Source organism: Puma concolor, chromosome C1 (assembly GCF_028749965.1).
Source record: "Puma concolor isolate L17-30 chromosome C1, mPumCon1.1.hap2, whole genome shotgun sequence".
NCBI classification, from domain to species: domain Eukaryota; kingdom Metazoa; phylum Chordata; class Mammalia; order Carnivora; family Felidae; genus Puma; species Puma concolor.
In genome coordinates this window covers 5454488-5477257 of record NC_141674.1, presented here as the reverse complement: position 1 = coordinate 5477257, position 22770 = coordinate 5454488, and the positions used below count along the sequence as shown (strand labels likewise).

Below are 22770 nucleotides of genomic sequence, written 5' to 3'. Positions count from 1 at the left end.
AAACTTATTCTATGATCTGAATTTTAGAAATCTCAAAACTCTAGAATTCTAACTTCGGCAGTTGTGGGGAAAAAAAAATCTTTCACCTAATCTTCGTTATGAAAAGTACATCAAATGGGTAGTTACACACATGAAGCTCACTTGTCAAATCCCAAATTTGAGCTACTACTAGTCAAGGAGAAACAAGGTAACTATTTGGAGGCCTGGCTCAGAATCTAAAAGCTGGTAGCTTCTTTATTCCTTTTTCCTTTGTCTTCCTCCCTTTCCTTCCTTCCTCCTTCCCTTTCTTCTCTCCTCCCCTCCTTCCTCCTTCCTTTCCTCCCTCTGTCCCTTCTCTCCCTCCCTTCTCTCTTCCCCTCCCTTCCTCTCTTCCTTCCTCTTTCTCTTCCTCCTTCATCCCTCCTCTCCCATTGCTCTTAGCAAACCTGATAATCAAATGTAAACACAATAACACATATGTGCAGGCCTTTACTCTTGCAAAATTCGATCTTTTAGGTTTCATTAGAAGTCTTTACGTCATACAATACACTGCGAAGAACAAGACCCCTCTGCCACAAGAGGGCAGTAAACACCACTCGGTGCAGGCGGCTGGCCAGGGATCAGAGAGAGAAAAGAGCTGGGCGGGAAAGGGACCAAGAGGATGTAAAATTTCAGCCTCTCCTTCCGTGGATGGGAAGAAGGATGGCCTAAGAAGTTCGGCAACTTGTCTGAGATCATGGAGCTAGTTGCCAGAGTCTGTTACCCTCAAAGAATAACATGCCTCCAAGTTAAAGAGAATGAAGTAAAAGGTACCTAATTAGGGATGCTGTTCCCTAGTAACCCAGTAGTCCGATGACTATGCATGACTCACCACAAGAAAGAAAATATTTGCTCATGGACAGGAAATAAGAAACTCTTTCCTGCTTTAGGGCATTTGAATTTGCTCTTCCTTCTGCCTGGAATCCTTTCCCCGACCTAACCCAGGGCTCAGCCTCATGCGCTCAATTATCTGCTGGACGAGTCCGCATGGATTCTCACAGACATCTCAAACTCGAGATATTCCAAAATGATCGACACTCCTTGCTTGGGGTTTGACGGCACTGGATTAACCTCTCCAGGTCTGTTTCCTCATTTATAAAATGAAGACGAGAACATCTGCCTTACCCACATTTCCTGAGGCTTTAGTGAGTTTATATATTCACTCAGATTGTATATATCATGCGGCACAGTACCTGATCCATAGAACACCGCGATGAATGGCAGCTTTTTTAGTTAATATCACCTTCCTCCATAAACCAGTCCTTCTCATTTCCTCTCCCACGGCAGAAAACAGATTAGTATCCTTAGATTGTCTTTTTCACCATCTGCATTTAACTAACCCATACATCTCAGTGTATATTTCCAGAATCCAGTCCCACCTTTTGATCCCAGCTGCCACTGCCACTATCCTAATTCATGCCTTCAGCACTTTTTGCCTGGACCATTGCAGCTGCCTCCCAGCAACCTGCCTCCCACCCAGGTTCCACACAGCAAGTAATCTATGCAGGATGGAGCTTGGTCATGTCATAAGAGACTACTGTGAACAGTAAAGTCATCTGGGTTTAGGGCTTAATTTGATGACCTTTTTCCCTCTGTTTTAATAAATCCATCTAGAAGTGATTTTTGTAAATGTTTGGGGTGAGGTAGGGATTCCACTCCATTTCTTCTGCCTGGATAACCAACCTGTCCCCCCTTATCTGCAATGTCACTCTTGAAAACTCAAGTATCAAGGCCCCCTGGGTGGCTCATTGGTTGAATGTCCGACTCTTGATGTTGGCTCAGGTCGTGATCCCAGGGTCATGGGATTGAGCTCCAAGTTGGGTTCTGCTGAGCATGGAGCCTGCTTGGGATTCTCTCTCTCCCCCCAACCCCCCTCTCCCTCCCTGCTCAAAAAAAAAAATTTCCAAAACTCAAGTATCTAATTACAGATGAGGTGAAAACACAGGTTTTGGGCTTTAACACTCTAAGTCCACATAAAGCCTAGAAAAAAATTCAATTCAGCGCATTTGTGATACTTCCCTTGGAAAACGTTTCCATAATGAACTGAAATAGGGGAAGTGGCATTTGCTCCCCCACACCCACTCTCTTGTCTGGATGACAGAAACACAGACGCTTATTTAACTCAAGTGCTGACTTAAAAAACAACAGCAATGTTGCTTCTGAAATTTAGCATATCAAACACTGATTCGAAAAGTGGAGAGCGCCTCCATGATGTAGGTTTGCCTCCTTTATTCCAGTTATAACATGAAATTCTTCAATGAACTCTTAACAATTCTTGATTAAGAAATGAAGACTGAGCAATGCGGCCTTTGTTTGGCTCTGATGATGAAAGACTATTTTTCAAATGATAGTTACCTTTAAATTAATAATTGATTCTAAAACAGCACCGTGCTTTTCCTCACCTTCCCTCAGCCACCGGTGTCCATCCTGTGAATTTCCTGCACGGAACACCCAGCTCCAAGGCACTGTCACTGGGGGCAAAGGGGATGGCCTTAAGAAGAGAACAGCTGCTTCAGGCATCCGAGGTAGGGCCAGTTTTAACTGATGCCCTGAATGGTGCATTTTCTTTCTGCACAAAGCTGATGATGAAAACAGAGGTTAAATATCTGGCCACTTATAATGATATAAAACAAAGAGGAGGCAAAAAAAAAAATCAATAAAAGATTAAAAACAATTTCCAGGTCTGAAGAGTGGCATATTTTCTTTCCTTCTATTTCTCAGTGATCTGAAAAACTTCTTCCTGTAAACTTTCCACATATTCTATTGACTTTGTTTCTCTCTCTTTTTTTTTAATGCTTACTTATTGAGAGAGAGAGGGAGAGAGAGAGAGAATGCAAGTGGGGGAAGGGCAGAGAGAGAGAGGGAGAGAGAGAATCCAAAGCAGGCTCTGGAAGCCTGATGCGGGGCTCAAACTCATGAACTGTGAGATGACGACCTGAGCCAAAGTCAGACACTTAATCGACTGAGCCACCCAGGCGCCCCTATTGACTTTCCGTTCTCTGTGATTTCCCCTCCACCACCCCCAGTGAATGCGGCAAAGACCTCATAGGAGCGTCTAGACCTGTTACTGTAAATTCCACCGCTGGATTGCAACCTGCGTGTGCCATGGATTCAAGGGCAACGAGGTCATTGTCCCAGACAACTTCCTGGGGCTGGAAGGCACAGGGCGAGGAGCAAATCATGATAGAGAAGCCAAGGGGGAGGGTCGTCTTTCTTACCTTGTGCTGCCAAGAGCAAGAGAAGGTTGGCCCTGGAGGGCTTGACCCCTGAGAGTCCGGGAGCAGGTGTCTGGATCACTGTCCGCGCTCTTCCAGGTGTGTCTCAGGACCAAGAAGGAGGGTGCCCCTAGCCAGGTGGCTTCCAGCTACAACACGCATCAGCTCAGCTCTTCTGGGCATTGGGGCCGTGTTACTCATTTTCAAGAGAAAGTTTCTCTTTCATTCCATTCTCTCCTGAGTCAGCTAGTGATCAAACAAGCATGATCCACGTCTTCCTTCCCTTCTCTTTCTTTTCTTTTCACGGAAGGATCTCCTTAAACCTCACGACTATCAGTCTCTTTCTCTGGTTTTGTAAAGCCTAACGCCCCTCCGGAAGGGTCCCCTGATGCCGGTCCATGTACTTCTCATCTAGACTGGCTGGATTCCTTCTGCACCTCCAAGCCCTCTGAACGGCCGTCCTGCTCATGGCTGAGAGAGCCCTGCACCCAGCACAGCACCTGGGCACACAGCAGGTGTCCCAGGACTAGTTGCTGGTACGTTCCAGAAAAGTAAACCTACAGAAGGGTCAGTGAGCTTCATTACTTACCCTACCCTAAAGAATGCGGCAGAGTGGGACATTAGTCACCAAGAGAAGAAAATTTGCATTCAAACATACACCCTTTTTGGAATGAGGAAGGAATAAAAGTGAGGATATATTTTGTAGATGTGATTAAGGTTTGGAGAAAGTGATTGAGGTTTCTTCATACATTTGTTGTTGAAGGTGGAACTTGAAAACGTTTCTTTCCTGCATTTTTGTTTCTTTCAGCTCCCCAGACATTTGAATATCTTTCTAAACAATTTCAGAATTATTAAAAGGTTTTGGAAAGGTTGTCTGAACAAGGATAATTGTTAATCTGTAAGTCACATCTTCCCTTTTTGCTTTGAAACCTATTTGTTCTGCAATGCCCACAGAATTTTTTTTAAGTTGATTTATTTTTTGAGAGAGAGAGAGAAGGAGAGAGAGAGCACTCTGGAGGGAAAGAGAGAGAGGGAGGCAGAGAATTCCAAGCAGGATCCACACTGTCAGCTCAGAGCCTGATGCGGGGCTCGATCTCACGAACTGTGAGATCACGACCTGAGCCGAAATCCAGAGTTGGACGCTTAACTGAGCCACTCAGGCACCTTAGCCACAGAAATTTTTCAATTGCAAATGTTAGCTTTTTTTATTTAATTTTTTTTTTTACATTTATTTATTTTTGGTAGAGACAGAGCACAAGTCGGGGAGGGGCAGAGAGAGAAGGAGACACAGAATCTGAAGCAGGCTCCAAGCTCCAGGCTCCGAGCTGTCAGCACAGAGCCCGATGCGAGGCTCGAACTCACAAACCATGAGATCATGACCTGAGCCAGAGTTGGACACTTAATCGACTGAGCTATCCAGGTGTCCCAAATGTTAGCTTTTTAAAAATTAATTTGCTGCAGGTCAGATCTTGTACAACAGCACACTGCCATGAAGAAGTTTAAACAGAAAGTAAAGATTCATAAATCTCAGCCACAGCCCCACTTTCTGATAAAATCAAGTTTGTAAGAACAGAAGAACTTAGACAAGCTGCTAGTGTCCAGTGAAATAGGACCTCACCTGTATTATGGCCGATTCTATTGCTTCGATGGCCACTTCTCCCACGGGGTCAGCATCCTGCTCCCACGCCCAGCTCCCTGATTTGGGGGTTCTCCCACGGACATTCTCGCCTCACAGGTAGGTAGGGCTTTGCAGGTACCATGGGCCGCCCGGGAAGGAAACAACGGGGGGCTCTGTCCACTGAACATCTCAACAGAGCAAAATCAGCTACATGGTTCCTGGACATTCATCTCTGGACTCGCACAGTAAGATTCAGCAAAATGGCACCAAACACCCAATTTTCCACGTTGGCACTCAGTGGTAGTCTCTGAATGAGTTGTTTCCCATGGGTCTGGTCGTCACCGTTCCTGGAATTGGCATTTCAGGGTCCAGCAGAGCAGCTGGTCAAGAACAAGTTTCTGAAGCCCGACGGCTCTGTCCTTCCTGGGAGAACCAGGCCTGTCCCTTCACCTCACTGTGGCCATGGCCTCACCTAGAGGGGCTCAGGGGCCATCACGAGGATGCATGAGTTAATGGTTGTAAGCGGTTCAGGGCACAGTGAGAGCTGGGTTCAATATTCATGAACCAAACACATAATTTCAACATTCCCAAAGGGTGAAAATAAAGGGATACGAGCTACGCAATTCAAATCCACTCTTGGAGAATGTTCCTGTGGTCCCGAGGAATCTCTGCATGCTCCAGTCTTTCCTTTTTTAAAAAAACTTTTTAAAAATTAATTAATTTTTGAGAGAGAAAGAGACAGGGCACAGGCAGGGGAGGGGCACGGGAAGAGACACAGAATCCGAAGCAGGCTCCAGGCTCCGAGCCGTCAGCACAGAGCCCAACGTGGGGCTCGAACCCACCAACCGTGAGATCATGACCTGAGCTGAAGTCAGACGCTTAACTGACGAGCCACCCAGGCACTCCCCTAGTCTTTCCTTTGTTGATGGTTTCAGAGGCACCTGTGCCTTTGAACTGCGTGCTGCCTGTCCCCTACCGCCCTGGCAGGACGCCCTGTCCTCCTCCCCCAGCCTTTGCCCTGAGAAATCTGAGAAGAGGTGCACCCCCAGCACGACCAGTCAATGTAGAGGGTTCAAAGACCTCCATTTGTTACGGTGGCCACGGAGTGACCAAGCAACAGTCCGTGGAGGAAAGAGTCCACGATGTGTCTCAGTGGCTGTACCCAAGTTTTCTCTCTACCCCTGCCTCTGACTCACTCCTATGGGCTTCAGACAAGAAATACTAATTTCCCAACTGCAGCATGGGGGTGAATAATTGTGGGGTTTTTTTCTTTCGTTCCAAGCAGCTCATGGCCTCAGACCCCTCACGAGACGTTTGTGTTCACACTCGGTGATGCTCTTGGGGTCCCCGCTATGTCACCTACCACCTGTGCTTGCAAAAATGGTATTTCTGGAAGTGTTTAACTCCCAGCTCTCACTTTTTGGTTTCTGCTATGAGCCAGTGCTCTGTCTTCAAGGATTGCAAAACCCTGACAAAGTAGTCAAAGGAGAGGAAGAGTAATTAAGTGGCCACAGTATCGGCATTCAAATCTCATGCGTTTATCAATTTGTTCAGCCCTGAAAAAATGTGCTCAACTCATGGTGTTGGGACCTAAGGAATGTGAAGACAGGTAAGGTCTCTGCTCTGAGATTTCACAAGAGAAGCTGAATACGGTGGGCTGAAAAGTGGCCCGTGAAGATGCCCATATTCTGTTCCCCAGAACTGGTGGCCACGTGACTTTGCATGACAAAAGAGACTTTGCCAAGTTAACTTTGCTAAGTTAAGGATCTTGAGATGGGGAGTTATCTTGGGTTGGGGTAGCCCGATGTAATTGTGGGGTCTTTATAAGTGAAAAAAAGATGTGGGACAGCCAATGTCAGAGTGAGGAAAAGACCCGGAAACCCCATCGACATGGAGGAAGTTGACCAGGGCCTACAGAGTGCAGGTGGCCCTTGGAAACTGCAAAGGGCAGGGAACAGATCCTCCCCTAGAGACTCCAGAAGGAATGTAGCCCTACTGACACATTGATGTTAGCCCAGGTGAGAACCATTTCAGACATCTGCCCTCCAGAGCCCTAAGATTGTAAGTCCGTGTAAAGCCACTAAGTTTGTGGTAGTTATTACAGCAACAACAGGAAACTCATACACTGACAATGACGACAGAGTGTGACAGGTGAACAGATGTGCACCTATTTCACAGAGAGGTAAGGGCTCGAGGAAGGCTTTTGGGAAGGTCTCCTAGATGAAGCAAAGGATGAGTGAATGTTCGCCAGGCAGAGAGCTGGCAGGGTACGTGCACGTGGAGCCACCATCGTAACCTGGTCCACGGACATATCATCCGTCACTCCAGAGGGTTCCCTGAATCCCTCTGTAGTTCACCCTCCTCCACCACCACCCCATCCCCGGGCAACCACTGACCTACTCGCTGTCACTTAGAGTAGTCTGAATTTTCTAGAATTTATATAAACAGAACAATATAATATGTATTCTTTTTTTTTTTTTTTTTGCCTGCCTTCTTCCACTCAGCGCGAAGATTTGGAGCTCCATCCATTTTCCCACATCTATCAATAGTTCCTTCCTCTATGTGGCTGGACAGTACCCCATTGTATCAATATACTGCCATTTCTCTGTCCTCCTGTTAACGGACATTGGGGTGTTTCCCGGCCTCTGGTTATTACAAATAAAGCTACTGTGAACATTTGTGTACAAGTCCTTCTGTGGACATATGTTTTCTTTTGAGTAAATGCCTACAAACAGAATGGCTGGATCACAGGGCAGGTGTACATGTAACTTTTTAAGGTATACATGTGTTTTTTAAGCAGCATCTACTCTTTTGACAATATGTTGTATCTTTCTCTGTCAATAATACACCTCATCATTTGAATGCTTCCAGAATCATCGTTGCAACTACATATTTGCATATTTTCTGATTATCTCCTTGGGATGTATTCTTTGAGGTGGTATTACCACATGAAACGTGATCTAGTTTGGAGCCATATTCCCAGATTTTATCATGAGGACAGAAGAGCTTCTGGCCTGGTATTGGTGCTCCTCTGCCCGCATGGCCCTTGGGACAAGGGTGGACATTCAGATGTCTACTTGAAAAGAAAACCCAGTTCCAGTTGGCCAGAGTCAGGCAAGGTGGGAGAGTGAAAGGGCTAGGTATGTGAAGAAGCTGAGATCCAAAAAGATGTGGGGCAGATTTTCAGGGTGCTTCCTAAAAGAGGTAGTCTTGTGGTTGGTTTTTGTTGGTATTTTCATTGAACTCTTAAATGGTGGGGAGGTTGGGGAGATGGGTTCTATTTTTAAAGGCTGTATTGAAAGGATCATCTTACATTGAGTTGAAGTCTCTCGTCCTATACATTTCACGGACTGGACCCATGGCCCCCACCATCATCCCCACCATCTAAAACCCCATTGCCCCCACCATCATTATCATAACTAACACTTGTTGAATGCCTCACCTTACTAACACCTTTGATCCCCACGTGCAAGTGAGTGCTGTCATTATCCCCAGTCTGCCGACAAGGGAACTGAGAAGCAGAAAGAATTTGGCCAAGGTCCCACAGCTGGCCAGAGGGAGGGTGGGGTTCCCACTCCAGAAGTCTCCCCAGAGCTTCATGGACCTAGCCCGTATCCATAGGACAACCCCCAGAATGTTAGCAGACAGCCCCTATGTCCCTCCAACCTTCACAGTTGCCTCGGCGAGATGGTTTCCAGACACCTAGTCACCGCCAGCACACAATTCGGTTTATCAGAAGTTAAGTGGAAGGAGCCTGGGTGGCTCAGTCGGTTAAGTGTCCGACTCTTGGTTTGGGCTCAGGTCATGATCTCGAGGTTCGTGAGATGGAAACCCACGTCGGGCTCTATGCTGACAGCACAGAGCCTGCTTGGGATTCTACTTCTCTCTCTGCCTCTCCCCTGCTCCTTCTCTCTCTCTCTCTAAGATAAACATTAAAAAAAATAAGTTAGGTGGAAATCTCAAACATTACATGTGGTCCGAGGAGGCAGGAGCACAGCACTTTCACCTCCTTCACCTTAGACACTGTCTTGGATGAGATGCCCAGAGGATTTTCAGCAGCCAGATCCCTGCGTTGGCTTCTGCAGACAATGGAGACCCTGAAGCGGACACGGCACTGAAAATGAAGAAGGGATGATGAGAAGGGTGCAGACGCTTTGTGGGAAAAGCTACCCGGACCTTGTCATTGAAGGAACAGTGGCCATAAAGGAGAACAGTGACTCACAGATGATGCATCAGAGGGGTTGAGGCTGGTGTGGGGGTGAGGGCCGCCGGGCAGAGGCGGACTGCCGGATTGGGCCGAGAAGGCTGAGGCTGCTAAGTGCTCTTTTAGAATTGTTGCACTTCAGGGCAAAGTGCCACGTATGTGAAAATGAGTCGCGTGGCTGGGACACAGTTTTCCATTCCACAGAATGGAAAAGGGGGTCAGAGAGACAGATGTGGATCATTAACACAGATATAAAGGTTCAAGATCAACTGTAAGTAGGGCTGGACAAAGCAGTGCCTGGATGCAGGAGCTGGGGGTGTTCAGCATCTTCAGTTGATGGGGGAACCCAAGGGGTGAACCTTTGAATTCCTTTTTTTTTTAAAATAAGATTTTAAGTAATCTCTTCACCCAACATGGGGCTTGCACTTACAACCCCGAGATCAAGAGTCACACGCTCCACCGACTGGGCCAGCCAGGTGCCCTTGAATTCCTTTAATGTGCTCGTGTCCTAGCATGATTCCCCAGAATCTTAGCCTACTTCTGCCAGACTCGGGACCAGAATTCTTAACATCTTCCGCAGTTGCGTTTTGGGCTTTGGAAAGAGAAGCCAACTGCTCCTGTGGTAGGTCGTTTTTGCCCTCTGAGCTTAGCTGAAAGTCAATGCCATACAATAGCAACCCGGCTGACTTCATTTTTAAAAATTTTTTTTTTTCAACGTTTATTTATTTTTGGGACAGAGAGAGACAGAGCATGAACGGGGGAGGGGCAGAGAGAGAGGGAGACACAGAATCGGAAACAGGCTCCAGGCTCTGAGCCATCAGCCCAGAGCCCGACGCGGGGCTCGAACTCACGGACCGCGAGATCGTGACCTGGCTGAAGTCGGACGCTTAACCGACTGCGCCACCCAGGCGCCCCGCTGACTTCATTTTTAAAGAACAATCACTCATGAGTATCTCAATTCACTTCTAATATGTTTTTACATTTTCGGTATTTTTTTTTAATAATGGATTCATTGTTGCAGATAAAGATTTAAACTTGATCTGTGTGTGATAAAGATTTAAACTTGATCTGTGTGTGATCGCATCCAGTATTAGAAGAACTCATCCTTCTGCTTCCTTGATGTCTGCCTTCGCCTGCGGATCACACAAATGTGCCCGAGTCCGAAGGTAACGTAGGAGTTTGTCTGGATCCCAACACCCTGCTATGTGGGAGAGAGGCTCACTGAGGGGTGCTGTCTGCAGGGAGAGGCCCAAATGGAAAAGTCCAGGCACTTCATGCCATAATGGAGCCTCTTAAGAACTGGGAAAAAGAGCCAAGTGATTTACGTCATGCTGACAAAATCCTACCACATGCTACTTGGCAGTAAAGGGGACAACCTAGAGAGAAAGGCTGACAGCCTACAAGAACGGCCAAATGAGAACTTATTTTTGCCATTTTTTTCCCTGACAATTAAAAAAACGTCACAAAAGAGTCAGTGTGTAATGTAATGGCTGCATGGACTTAAGAACTGAAGCTGAAGGGAGACTGAAGGGGAAGAGAAATTCTGCTTCAGGGTTAATGCCAACACTTCATTGATTATCTGGCAACTACTAATAGCTCTTTTGTGAGCCATCGGTTTCTTCTGCCACCTGGCAGGCCCTGCTCCCCTCAGCTTGTCAGTGAGCCCCGTCTTTTAATGAGAACACGTAACTCTACGATGGCTATTGATCGTTCCGTATCTTTAGGAAAGCAAACCAAGAAGCTTCTTCTTGGGAGGCAGAATGTTCAACAGCTGTGTTAGAACTGTGTTCAGGGTGGGAGCAGCCCACCGTGGCTACAAATTGTTTTCCTTAAGTTCTCACCTACATGATAGTTATAGGTGGGTTTGGGACTCCTGGGGGTGGTGTGTGGGTTTGCTAATGGAAAGAAATGAAACTGTTCTGGTTAGTGTTCTCTACTGGTTAAAGTTTTCTTAAGTTTTCTACTGGTTATCTACTGGTTCTTATGATCTTATCTTCTTAATTTTATTCCAGTGTAGTTAATTAACATACAGTGTTAAGTTTCAAGTGTACAATATAGTGATTCAACACTTCCATATACTACTCAGTGCCCATCATAACAGGTGCACTCAATCCCCTTTACTTATCTCACCCACCCCCTCACCCACCAATGGATGGCCCTCCAGGAACCATCAGTTTGTTCCCTATGGTTAGGAAAATAATTCTGCAATAAACATAGGGGTGCATGTATCCTTTCAAATTAGTGTTCGCATATTCTTTGGGTAAATACCCAGAAGTGTGATTACAGGATAATAAGGTACTTCTAATTTTTTTTAACATTTATTTATTTTTGAGAGAAAGAGCACGAGTGGGGAGGGGCAGAAAGAAAGAGGGAGACAGAGGATCTGAAGCAGGCTCTGTGCTGATAGCAGTGAGCCTGATGTGGGGCTCAAACTCACGAACCACGAGATTATGACCTGAGCCGAAGTTGGATGTTCAACGGACTGAGCCACCCAGGCACCCCTATTTTTAAAAATTTTTTAAATTACATTTATTTATTTTTGAGAGACAGAGTGAGACAGAGCGTGAGTGGGAGAGGGGCAGAGAGAGAGGGAGACACAGAATCCAAAGCAGGCTCCAGGCTCTGAGCTGTCAGCACAGAGCAACACGAGGCTCGAACCCACGAACTGTGAGATCATGACCTGAGCCGAAGTGGGATATTTAACCGACTGAGCCACCCAGGCGCCCCATCTATTTTTAATTTTTTGAAGAACCTCCATACTGTCTTCCACAGCGGCTGCACCAGTGTGCATCCCCATCAATTGTGTGCAAGGGTTCCTTTTTCTCCACATCCTTGCCAACACTTGTTTGTGTTTTTTATTTTAGCCATTTTGACAGGTGTGAGGTGTCATCTCATTGTGGTTTTGATTTGCATTTCCCTGATGATGAGTGTAGTTTTTAACCACTTCTGAATCTAATAAAACTTGAGCCTGACAGCAATATTCATTCTGAGCCTGTTATACGTAGAACAACTCAGCTTTTGTGAGATTTCCTTTTTAGGGATTGTAGAAGTTATTGCAGTCATCATTTTAGATGCTTTTCTAGAGATATCCAAGAGGACAAAGAAATAAGGACCAGATAAAGAGCTGGAGAGAATCTATAGGAAAGGGAACCTCTAGGCACGCATCAGAGGGTGAGTCTGTATGGATTGAAAACTAACCCATGTTACGCTTACTAATGTTGTGTAACAACCCCAAAATGTCATGGCATAAGACAGTCTATTTTAATATGATTATGGATGGATTCTGTGGATCAAAAACTAAGACGGGGATGATTTGTCTCTGCCCCACCAAGCCTGGCCCTTTACCTGGGAGATTCCATGGCTGGAAGTTAATATGCTATCTGGGAGCTGGGCTCATCTGGAGGCTTCTTCACTCACATGTCTGGCAATTGATGCTGGCAGTTAGTGGAGACCCAGCTGGGCTGTCAGCCAGAACACCTCCACATGGCCTCCCAAGTGCCCCGGGATTCCTCATAACATGGTGACTTCAGGGTGGTCAACTTCCAGCATGGTGACTCACATCTCCAAAGGTGAGTGTCCCGATGAACCATTAAGAAGCTGCATCACCTTTTATGACCTAGCCTCAGATACCACACGGTACCATTCCTTGCATTATATTTGTTGCAAGTCACAGGGTGTAGGGGTTTTTAAAAATGCCTACAAATTCTTTGATTCTCCCTTCCAAGGGTGGAACCCAATTCTCCTCCTCTGCACTTAGTGACACACGTATCACATATATCACTATCATATGACACATGAATAGAACATGGCAGAAGTGAAGATATGTGACCTCCAAACTAGGTAATAAGAGGCACTGCAGCTCCTTCCACACCCACCGACCCCCATTCTTGAAGCCAGCTGCCATGTCATGATGACCCTTTGACAGCCCTATGGACAGATCCACATGGTAAGAAACTGAGGTCACCTGCCAATAGCCACGTGAGCCAGGTATCTTGGACATGGCTTGTCTCGGTTTGTTTGGGCTGCTAAAACAAAACGACCACACAGTGGGTGGCTTGAACAACAAACATTTATTTGTCAGAGTTCTGAAGATTAGGAAGTCCAAGATCAAGGTGTTGGTGGATTTGGTGTCTGGTTTCTTCAGAGATGGCCATCTTCTTGCTGTGTCCTCACCTGGCAGAAGGGCAAGAGAGGTCTCTTGATTTGTCTCTAATCCCATTCATGGGGGTTTCATCCTCACAACCTAATCACCTCCAGGCTCTACCTCCAAATACCATCACTTTGGGGATTAGATTTCAGTACATGAATTTTGGGGAGACACAAACATTCAGCCTATATAGCAGAGATCAAGGCTTCAGCTGATAACTGTAACCTGAGACCCTGAGCCAGAACTACCCACTTAGGCCATTCCCAGAATCCTGATGATCAGAGACTGAGATAATAAATGTCTGCAGTTTTAAGCTGCTAAGTGTTAGGATAACTTGCTACTCAGCCATAGATGATAAATACACAGGGCCAGGCCAGATTTGAGGGAAGGCCACATATACTCCATTTATCAATGGGAAAGTATAAAAGAATTTGTGGACATGTTTTAAAACTGTCCTAATTCTTAAGGGAACAATAAAGAATTATTTTGCTCCCCACAGACCCCATAAAAAAACTAAGTGCTCTGTGGAGGCTTTACAGCAAAGCCTGCTTTCATTATTTGTTCTTTTTTTTTCTTTTAGAGAGAGAGAGAGAGAGAGAGAGAGAATGGGGGAGAGGGGCACAGAGAGAGGAAGAGAGAGGCCCAAACAGGCTCCACATTCAGTGCAGAGCCTGACACGGGGCTCAGTCCCACAACTGTGAGATAATGATCTGAGCTGAAATCAAGAGTCAGATGCTTAACCAACTGAGCCACCCAGGTGCCCCTCATTATTTGTTCTTAATGTCAAAACAGTAGCATGTGTGAAGAATCATGGGTCTCTACTTGGTCAAAGAAAAGAGAGTTCTTGATGAAACTGGCCACCATTTACTTTATTAATAATATGATCTCTTTCCCCAGAGTTTCTCTCAAGTAGCTTCACTGAACATATTGTGCTTGATCTCATCTTTGATCATGCCATTCCCATGCTGGTCCCTACCCTCTTCTCCAATTTCTCCTTAGTAGGGAACTAACTCTATTCAGACTTTATGTCCTAGGCCAGGAATCCATGTTACCCAAAAATACACCCAGCGAGGCTATGAACATAAAGGCTATGAACCCACTGCTGCCTGGGACTCCCGGGAGGATTTCTCTCTTACTGTACTCGCTACCCTGCATGGTGAAGACCTGTTTGTGTGTCTGTCTTCCCCATCAGGGAGCGCTGTGGGGAGTGTGTCTTATTCTGCACGTTGGCGCCAGCATCCAGCACGTCCAGAGCACTGCCTGTCAGTCAACAGTGGTGATGGTGACGGTCTCCATACCTACAGGACAACAGTAAGAGCCGACACCATGCACCATGCCAAGCACATTTTCACACCATCTCTCTTAATCCTTGCAGTGAGAAGGATGACTACAATTCCCCTTTGGCAAACGAGCAGGCTGTGGCACAGAGAGATTAAGAAATTGTCCGTGTTGCCTAGTGGGTGAGTGGGACCGCCCATCCATTCACAAGAGTCATCAGACCTCAGAGTCTGCACTTGTGCTGTGATTCTATATTGAACTCTATATTCTCAATCCAAACAAAACCAACATCAGGATTCTTAGAGAGAAGTAACATTTAAATACATAATGTTTCTTAGGTTAGTTATAATGATATTTTATTAATAGGTGCCATATTATTAAGTGGGAAAGGAGATGAAAGAGAATAAGGCACAACAGAGTCAATTTTAGCGCATCTTAAATAAAAGGTGTGCACAAAAATGCTGACATAGGTAAAGTTGGGGAACATTCTTTGATTGGTCTGTAAGACCTACTCATACTTAGAAACTTACAGGCTCAATGACCAGGAAAGAAACCACTGAATCCTTCAGCTATATCCCGACATTTCTTATTTTCAAACTAGTGACTCTATTTTACCTTCTAAAAAACAATTAACACAACTGGCCTGCATACAGGAAGAACTCAGGAATGACCCTCCAACCCTAAGCCACTACAAAGACTAATACAGACCTCACGTAAACTCAGGAGTTGTATTTACTGGAAAGGGATCTCCTGTTGTAATGTAATTGTATTCTAATGCAGGCAAATATGGTTTTCTAAAATACATTTTGATGTTCACCGATTAAGTTATCCTGCTCTGTCTATGTAGGCGAGCAAGACAGGGAGGTACAGAATGCAAAATAAACATGAGATTGACCTCACAAAGGTAAAAAGAACAACAGATGCTTTCTCCAGAGGCTTTAATGCGGATATTATAACTATGCTCCGTGGGGTAAAGGTAAGTACACGACAGATGAATTTTTGTGCAGAGGACGTGTCTTCTTGAGCACCCCCTCCTAGGAAGCTTAATCTGGTCTACAAACTGGGCAAAAGAGGTGAGTATACGTGTGGTTTACTCATTTGTGTTCTGAATGCAAAAGCTATTATTTGAGAATCTGCACAAAATGTGGCATGGAGACATCATGAAGAAAAGGGGAAGAAAAAGCAATTTCCAGCCCAACACGATTATTCAGATAGAGCCTCCACTCCCGTGACTATTAAGTCCTCCTAACAAATGACCCATCTTGAAGGGAGGAAATCAAAGTACAAATAGCGACTACGTGAGAAATGTGAAGAGCAAACAAGGAGGTGGACTGGTAAGGAAATCAAACTTGAAAATGGAGGGGGGACTGGTAAGTTTCTCATTGTTTTTCCTCTTTTCTTTCCTGCCTTTGACCTGAGGGCAGCCCTGGTCATAAAACTCTGCAGCTCTGTTTTTTTGGGTCAGAGAACCAGGAAAAGCAATCCTCACAAACCAGAGAGTATGGGAGAATCTGTTTTCTATCTCTCTCTTTTCTCTTTCCAGGCCTTGCCCTGAAAGCAACCCCAGTCTCATATCTACAAGGTGGCAGAGAGCATAACAAAGTCAGAGAGAAAGTCTGGATTTCTGGCCATAGGACTGAGAAAGGAGCCCCTGGGAGCCAGAGAGTGTTCCGGGAATTACAGAGAGGAGGGAGCTGGTAAAGGAGATCCCTTAATTCTACATATGAATGGGCACAGGTCCGCAGCTTGCCCTTGGGCTGTGCATGTGCAGGAGAGACTCAGAGCGACATAGCAAAGACTTTGAGAATTGAACTACAAACATAAACAGCTGCCTGCACCCCAGGCTAATCTCTGAGTGCTACATGCATGAAACAGACACTAAGGAACACAGCAAAGGTTTTAAAAACTTAAGTGACATTGGAACCACCATTCACAGAAGGCAAAATAGAACTTGTGGTAGGAACCTAGCCAGGTAACTGTATGCTAAACAACAAGTCAGTGTTCTCCAGAGGATTTCAGCAGGACACAGAGTCTCACAACAAAAGCATCAAAATCAAATACTGTTCGGCATATGAAGATCCAGGAAAATGTATGCTCCATGGGGTGAAAACTATGCTCCATGGGGTGAAGGTAAATACACTTCAAATGAATGGAAAGATAGAAGCTCTCAGCAGAAAAATAAAAAAAAACTATACAGGGGTGCCTGGGTAGCTCAGTCGGTTGAGTGTCTGACTCTTGGTTTCAGCTCAGGTCATGATCTTGCCATTTCTGAGTTTGAGCCCTGCATCGGGCTCTGTGCTGACAGAGCAGAGCCTGCTTGGGTTTCTCTCTCTCCCTCTCTCTGCCCCTTCCCTGTTTGCTATCTCTCTCTCTCTCAAAATAAATGAATAAACCTAAAAAAAAAAAAACAAGAAAAAATACACTATACAACAGAAATGGAAACTTTAGAATTGAAAACTACAATGTCTGAAAGGAAACAGAATGTGGATGACAGAGGAAGAAGTAAACTTGAAGATAAATTAAAGGAAATTATTTAACTTGAAAAACAGAAAGATAATTAAAAACAATTGAACAGAGCCTCTGGAAACATCAAACATCAAAACATCTAATATTTGTGCCATTGGAAGTCCAGAAAGAGAAGAGAAAGACATTGGTATGGAAAAATATTTGAAGAAATAATGACCAAAAACTTCACAAGTTTGGTGAAAGATATAAATCTACAGATTCAAGAGCCATCAAACAGGGTATACTTAAGGAATATTAGGCATAATAAACTGGTGAAAACCAAAGTTAAATGAAAGATCTTGACAGCAGCCAGAGAAAAGCGACACCTTGTACAGAGAACAATCAGAATTACCGTGAATTCTTCATCAGAACCTATGGAAGACAAAAGACAGCAGATCAACATTCTACACTCAGTGCAGATATTCTTTAGGAATGACAGCAAAACAAAGACATTCTCAGATGAAGGAAGACTAAGAGAATTTGTTGCCAGCACAACTGCTTACAAACAAATACTAAAATGAGGTTCTGTAGGCTGAAGGCAAGTTCTGTAGGCTGAAGGCAAGGAAACTTGGTACTTCAGGAGTTCCTTTAGGAATGAAGAAAGAACAATAGAAATGGTATGTATCTGACTAAATATAATAGACTATTTTCTTAAGTTCTCTAAAATACGTATACTGCTGAAAGGAAAAAAATAGAGCATTGTCTGGTAGAATTTTAGGTGAATATAGGTATAATACATAGGACAACTACAATATAAGAGAGGGTGTAAAAGGACATAGATGCTTACAAGGTGTGTATATTTTACTTGAATTGGTAAAGTATTAATCTAAGTAGACCATGAGAAGTTAGGTATGTATATCATAATCCCTAGAGCAACCACTATAAGATAATACAAAGAGAAATGGACAAAAAACACACCAATAGATAAATTTAAATGAAATACTAAAAACATTAAAATATTTTAAAAGAATGTACGAAAGGGGGCACAGAGGAACAAAAAAAAACCAGTGAGAACAGAAAAAAATATATATATAAAATGGGAGGCCTAAAGTCAACCATATCAATAACTACACTAAATGTAAATGGTCTAAACACACTGATTAAAAGAGAGACTGTCAGATTAGATTAAAAACACAAGACCCAAATATATTCTATATTTAAACAAATATAATGACTTAGGTTAAGAGCAAAAAGATAAAAAGAGATACACTATGAAAATACTAGTCAAAAGAAACTGGAGGGGCTATATTAATATAGACAAAGTAGATTTCGGAAAAAGAAACAATAAAAAGGGGATCCAAAAGGACATTATAATAAAAGAATCAATTTACCAAGAAGATATACAATTCCTGAATGTGCATGCACAACAAAAGAGCTTCAAAATCCATGGAGCAAATCATGATGGAATTAAGAAAATTCACAATTATTCCTGGCGATGTCAGCAGTCTTCTCTCAATAATCAATAATTTCTAGTGCAGAAAATCAGCAAAATTTGAGATTTGGAAAACATTCCATCCAAAACAATAGAATACATAATCTTTTTAGGCGCACAATGGGACATTCATCAAAATAGGCCATTTTGGGGGGTCATAAAACAAACATCAGCAAACTTGAAATAACTAAAATTTTGCAAAGTACATTTCCTAATTATAATGAAATGAAACTAATAATCAATTACAGTAAGGTATCTGGAATATACCAAAACATTGTGAAATAAGAAAGGACACTTCTAAATAACCTATGAGTCAAAGAAGTCATGAGAAAAATCAGAAAATATTTTGAACTGAATAATAAAATATAGAACACATTAAAGTTTGTGGATTCCAGGTAAAGCAGTGCTTAGAAGGAATCTACAAGATAGTTTCTAGAACTAAGAAGTAAATTTAGCTAGGTCACAGAATATGAAGTAGTATACAAAAATTAAGCGTATTTTTATGTACTAGCAGTGAACAATTAAAAATAGGAATTACAGGTGCACCTGGGTGGCTCAGTCAATTGGGCATCTGACTCTTGATTTTGGCTCAGGTCACAATCTCACGGTTCATGAGATCAAGCCCGCATTGGGCTCTGTGCTCACAGTGTGGAACCTGCCTGGGACTGTCTGTCTCTCCCTCTCTTTCTGCCCCTCCTGCTCTGTCTCTCAAAATTAATAAATAAATTAAAAAAAAAAAAGGAATTACACAGACAGGACCATTTCTAATAGCACCAAAACCCATAATCCTACTCCCAGGTGAAACTTTTTTTATCCATTTTGAGTTTATTTTTGTGTCTGGTGTAAGAAAGTGGTCCAGGTTCATTTTTCTGCATGTCGCTGTCCAGTTTTCTCAGCACCACTTGCTGAAGAGACTGTCTTTATTCCATTGGATATTCTTTCCTGCTTCGTCAAAGATGAGTTGATCATACGTTTGTGGGTTCATTTCTGGGTTCTCTATTCTGTTCCATCGATCTGAGTGTCTGTTCTTGTGCCACCAAATGAAAAAAATTTTTAAGTGATACAGAATCTGTATGCTGGCATGTATCGCAGCATTACTCATAATTGCCAGAGACTGCCCTTCAAATGGTGAATGGATAAATTGTGACACACCACTAAATGGAATATAAAGAATAAAAAGAACTGAAATATTGATTCAGGTAAATTTCAAATGCATTATGCTAAATGAAAGAAGCCAGCCTCAAAAGGTTACATACTGTATGATGATTCCATTTATATGATATTCATGCAAAGACAAAACTTTAGGGATGGAGGGGGCATCGTCAGGGATGTGTGTAGGGGTGTAGGGGGAGGCACAGACCACAAAGGGTCAGCATGAGGGAATTTTGGGGGGTGAACGGAATTATTCTGCATCTTGATCATGGTGGTGGTTATATGATTATCACTGTTTAGCAAAAAGTGTACATTTCCCTGGCATGATTAAGTTCAAATTAAATTAAAAATGTTAAAAAACAAAACAAAACAATGGAATCCACAGTCCTCATCTGAGTCCAATCTGAGCTACCAGTCCAGCTCAAAACATGGTAGAATTGCAGACTTCGACATCAAGGACACTGGAGGAAATTCGCTTTTGTCATTGTTGTTTTAGTCTGATAAAATAGAAGAAGGGAAATAAATTGTGTTGTATCATGTTATAAAAATGACGATATGGCCAACAACAGTCAATAGGCTTTTTTTTTTTAAGTCAGAGGATATTTCTCTTCAGAAGAAAAATATTGGAAAGCTCAATAAGGCAATATCCATCTTCCTTGTACATAATCATGTACATAATCGATTTCTTTCTCCAGAACGCTCCCATCTTTGGATTCTTCCCCTTGGTTTCCTTTTATTCCAAGAGAGCTACTGAAATCCCTGCATTCCTTCCCTGTGCTTGAAATAAAAATATAGAGTAAAGTGTAGGTCCAGTGCAGCAGTGATTTCTACAGCGTCAGACAACTCTATCTTCAGCACAATCACAATGACAATCACATCAAAGTGTATTTGAGTTTTGTTCTTTGATTGCCACACTATTGTTAGACTGTCATTTATTTTATTTTATTTTATTTTTATCCAGAAGCTGTAGATTAGATCGATGTGCATTTGTTCAGGGAAATATTGTGTATGTAAGTCTTCCCAACAGGGATGAACATTAACTGACTTGCAGCTGTGGCCAAAAGTCCATCAAATGGTACAGAACATTAAGAACAAATATTTTTCAGCATTTTGTAAGTGGGAATGTTCTGTAAGTTATGTATTCCTACAATACAGTACAACAGTGCCCTTTACCAAAAAGCAAAACCAGACAAATTTTTTTAGCAATTTCTCAAAATAATTTTTTATTCCTAGGTGATGACTCAAAAACATTAATAATGTGCAAAAATACAACTAAATATCAAGTATAAAAATCCTTAATAAGGCAAAAATATATCCCCCTGTAGTTCTGTGAAATTCATCCACTTTCATTTACTTTTGATTATGAGCCATAGAGTACAATTATGACAACACTTAACTTCTATTATAAAGTCCAGAAATGGGCCTCAGAATTTGCTTTCTAAATAATACTGATTTAATTTCTTTAAAAAGTTTATGATAAAAGTGTGGAGTTTAAAATCTGATGTAGGGATACCCTATAAAACCAATTCCTTTTGTTTTGGGTATCCCAATAAGTGACAGGGCAGTTCACAGCCTTAAATCTGATATACCCCGACAGATCTAGCATGGGTTTGAGTCCTATGAATTAACATTAAAAATAATTTCTTTTATATGTATTTCAAATTAACACTAGCTTGATCACGATCTTAAGCATCCCTGTGTGAGCTGAATAGGGCTATCTGGAAGTGGTACTTTCTTTGTGTCAGTAAATATTAATCACTTGGGTCACTGGGGGCAAATTGTCATCTGTTCCCGCAGCCTGGGCGGAGATGGGTTTGGAGCCAGCAATCCAGAAGGCAGGAAAGGGCCGGAGGCCTGGGAGCCCCTGAGGCCCCGCAGTCTCGGCGACGGCCGGACAGTTTGTGTCAGACCTTCCCCATGTCGTCGTCCGGGAGCGCGGGTAGCGCGCAGGTCGGTACAGAAATTTACACGTGGACACCTCGGATGCCTTATAACTCGGAACAGGTGCGGACAGGTGACTCCCGAAGGGCCCGCGAGACCAGATGGCTTGATTACAGGAATGCTTATAGGGATCAAGTACAACAATCCAAGTGCCAAAAACTACCCGCTTCGGGTTCCGTCCCCACCCTCAGCCCCGGGCTCCGAATCCCTCCCACCTCCCGGGGCTCGGTCCTACACGCCCCTTCTTGTCCTTCCAGGTTACGTCCCTCCCGACTTCCACCTCACTCACCTGGCTCCACCCGCGCTATCCTCGGAGGCCTCGCCCAATCTAAACTACAGGCCGCCTAGCCCCGCCCCTCACCCGTATTGACCACGCCCCTTCCGCCTGTGCCCTCTCGCTGCGCCACGTCAGTCACGTCACCCCTTCCCAGGCCCTGCCCAGCCCCGCCCCATCACTCCCTCCAGGTACCGCCCCCTCCTGTCCTGTAGTCGCGGCGGTGGCTGGTGTGGCTCGCGGTACCCCTGTGCGGATCCCAAGTCCTCTTCCCCTCCCTACAGCCCCCCGCCCCAGGTCATCCTATGCCGGGCTGTCTCCTGCACTTCCTGGGCGGAGGGACCTCGCGCTCAGGACGCCAGTGTTGCCTCCCGGACCCACGGGCCCAGCCAGGTGTTAGTTAGCAAAGCACCTGACACAGCAGCCCAGTAAACACACGGAGAAGGAAAAACAAGAAAGGAAAACTTATTTGGGGGAAACTTTCTAAGGATATTCACTTTCGAATAAGTTATGTACAAACCAATAAAAACTAGTGCAGGTGGATGGGTGGATAGATGGTGGGTGCATGGATGGATGGATGGATGGATGCGTGGGTGGTCAGGTGGATGGATGGGCAAGTGGATGGATGGATGGATGGATGGATGGTCAGGTGGGTGGGTGGATGGATGTGTGCTCAGGTGGATGGATGTGCAAGTGGATGAAAGGATGGATGAGTGGATGGATGGATGGATAATGGGGGGTGGGGTGGATGGGAGTACCGCGAATTGTCTTTTAGAACAGTGGCCCTGGGAATCAGAGCTTTGGAAAATTTCTACTGGAAGAGACCAGGTGCGATTTGGCCGGGCATGTATGTATCATACAGACAACACATTCTTTAATTAAACGTCAGCATCATCAACAAAGTTTTTGAGCACCTGCTAGGTTCCAGGCAATGAGGATACCGCAGCCAAAAAAACAGAAGGCCCCGTCCTCATGGAGCACACAGA

The 22770-nt window shown here is 44.1% G+C and overlaps 2 long non-coding RNA genes across 2 annotated transcripts; both read right to left on the bottom strand.

Annotated features, from left to right (window-relative positions):
• Nucleotides 1-13106: 13106 nt before the first annotated feature.
• LOC147577751 (uncharacterized) lies at nucleotides 13107-16566 on the bottom strand. Its single transcript, XR_015254447.1, has 2 exons — nucleotides 14367-16566; nucleotides 13107-13228 (listed from the first exon to the last, which is right to left on the bottom strand). It is a non-coding gene; the product is annotated as an uncharacterized LOC147577751 (long non-coding RNA).
• A 2584-nt stretch (nucleotides 16567-19150) lies between these two features.
• Nucleotides 19151-21859, bottom strand: LOC147577750 (uncharacterized). Its single transcript, XR_015254449.1, has 2 exons — nucleotides 21800-21859; nucleotides 19151-20066 (listed from the first exon to the last, which is right to left on the bottom strand). It is a non-coding gene; the product is annotated as an uncharacterized LOC147577750 (long non-coding RNA).
• Nucleotides 21860-22770: the final 911 nt, after the last annotated feature.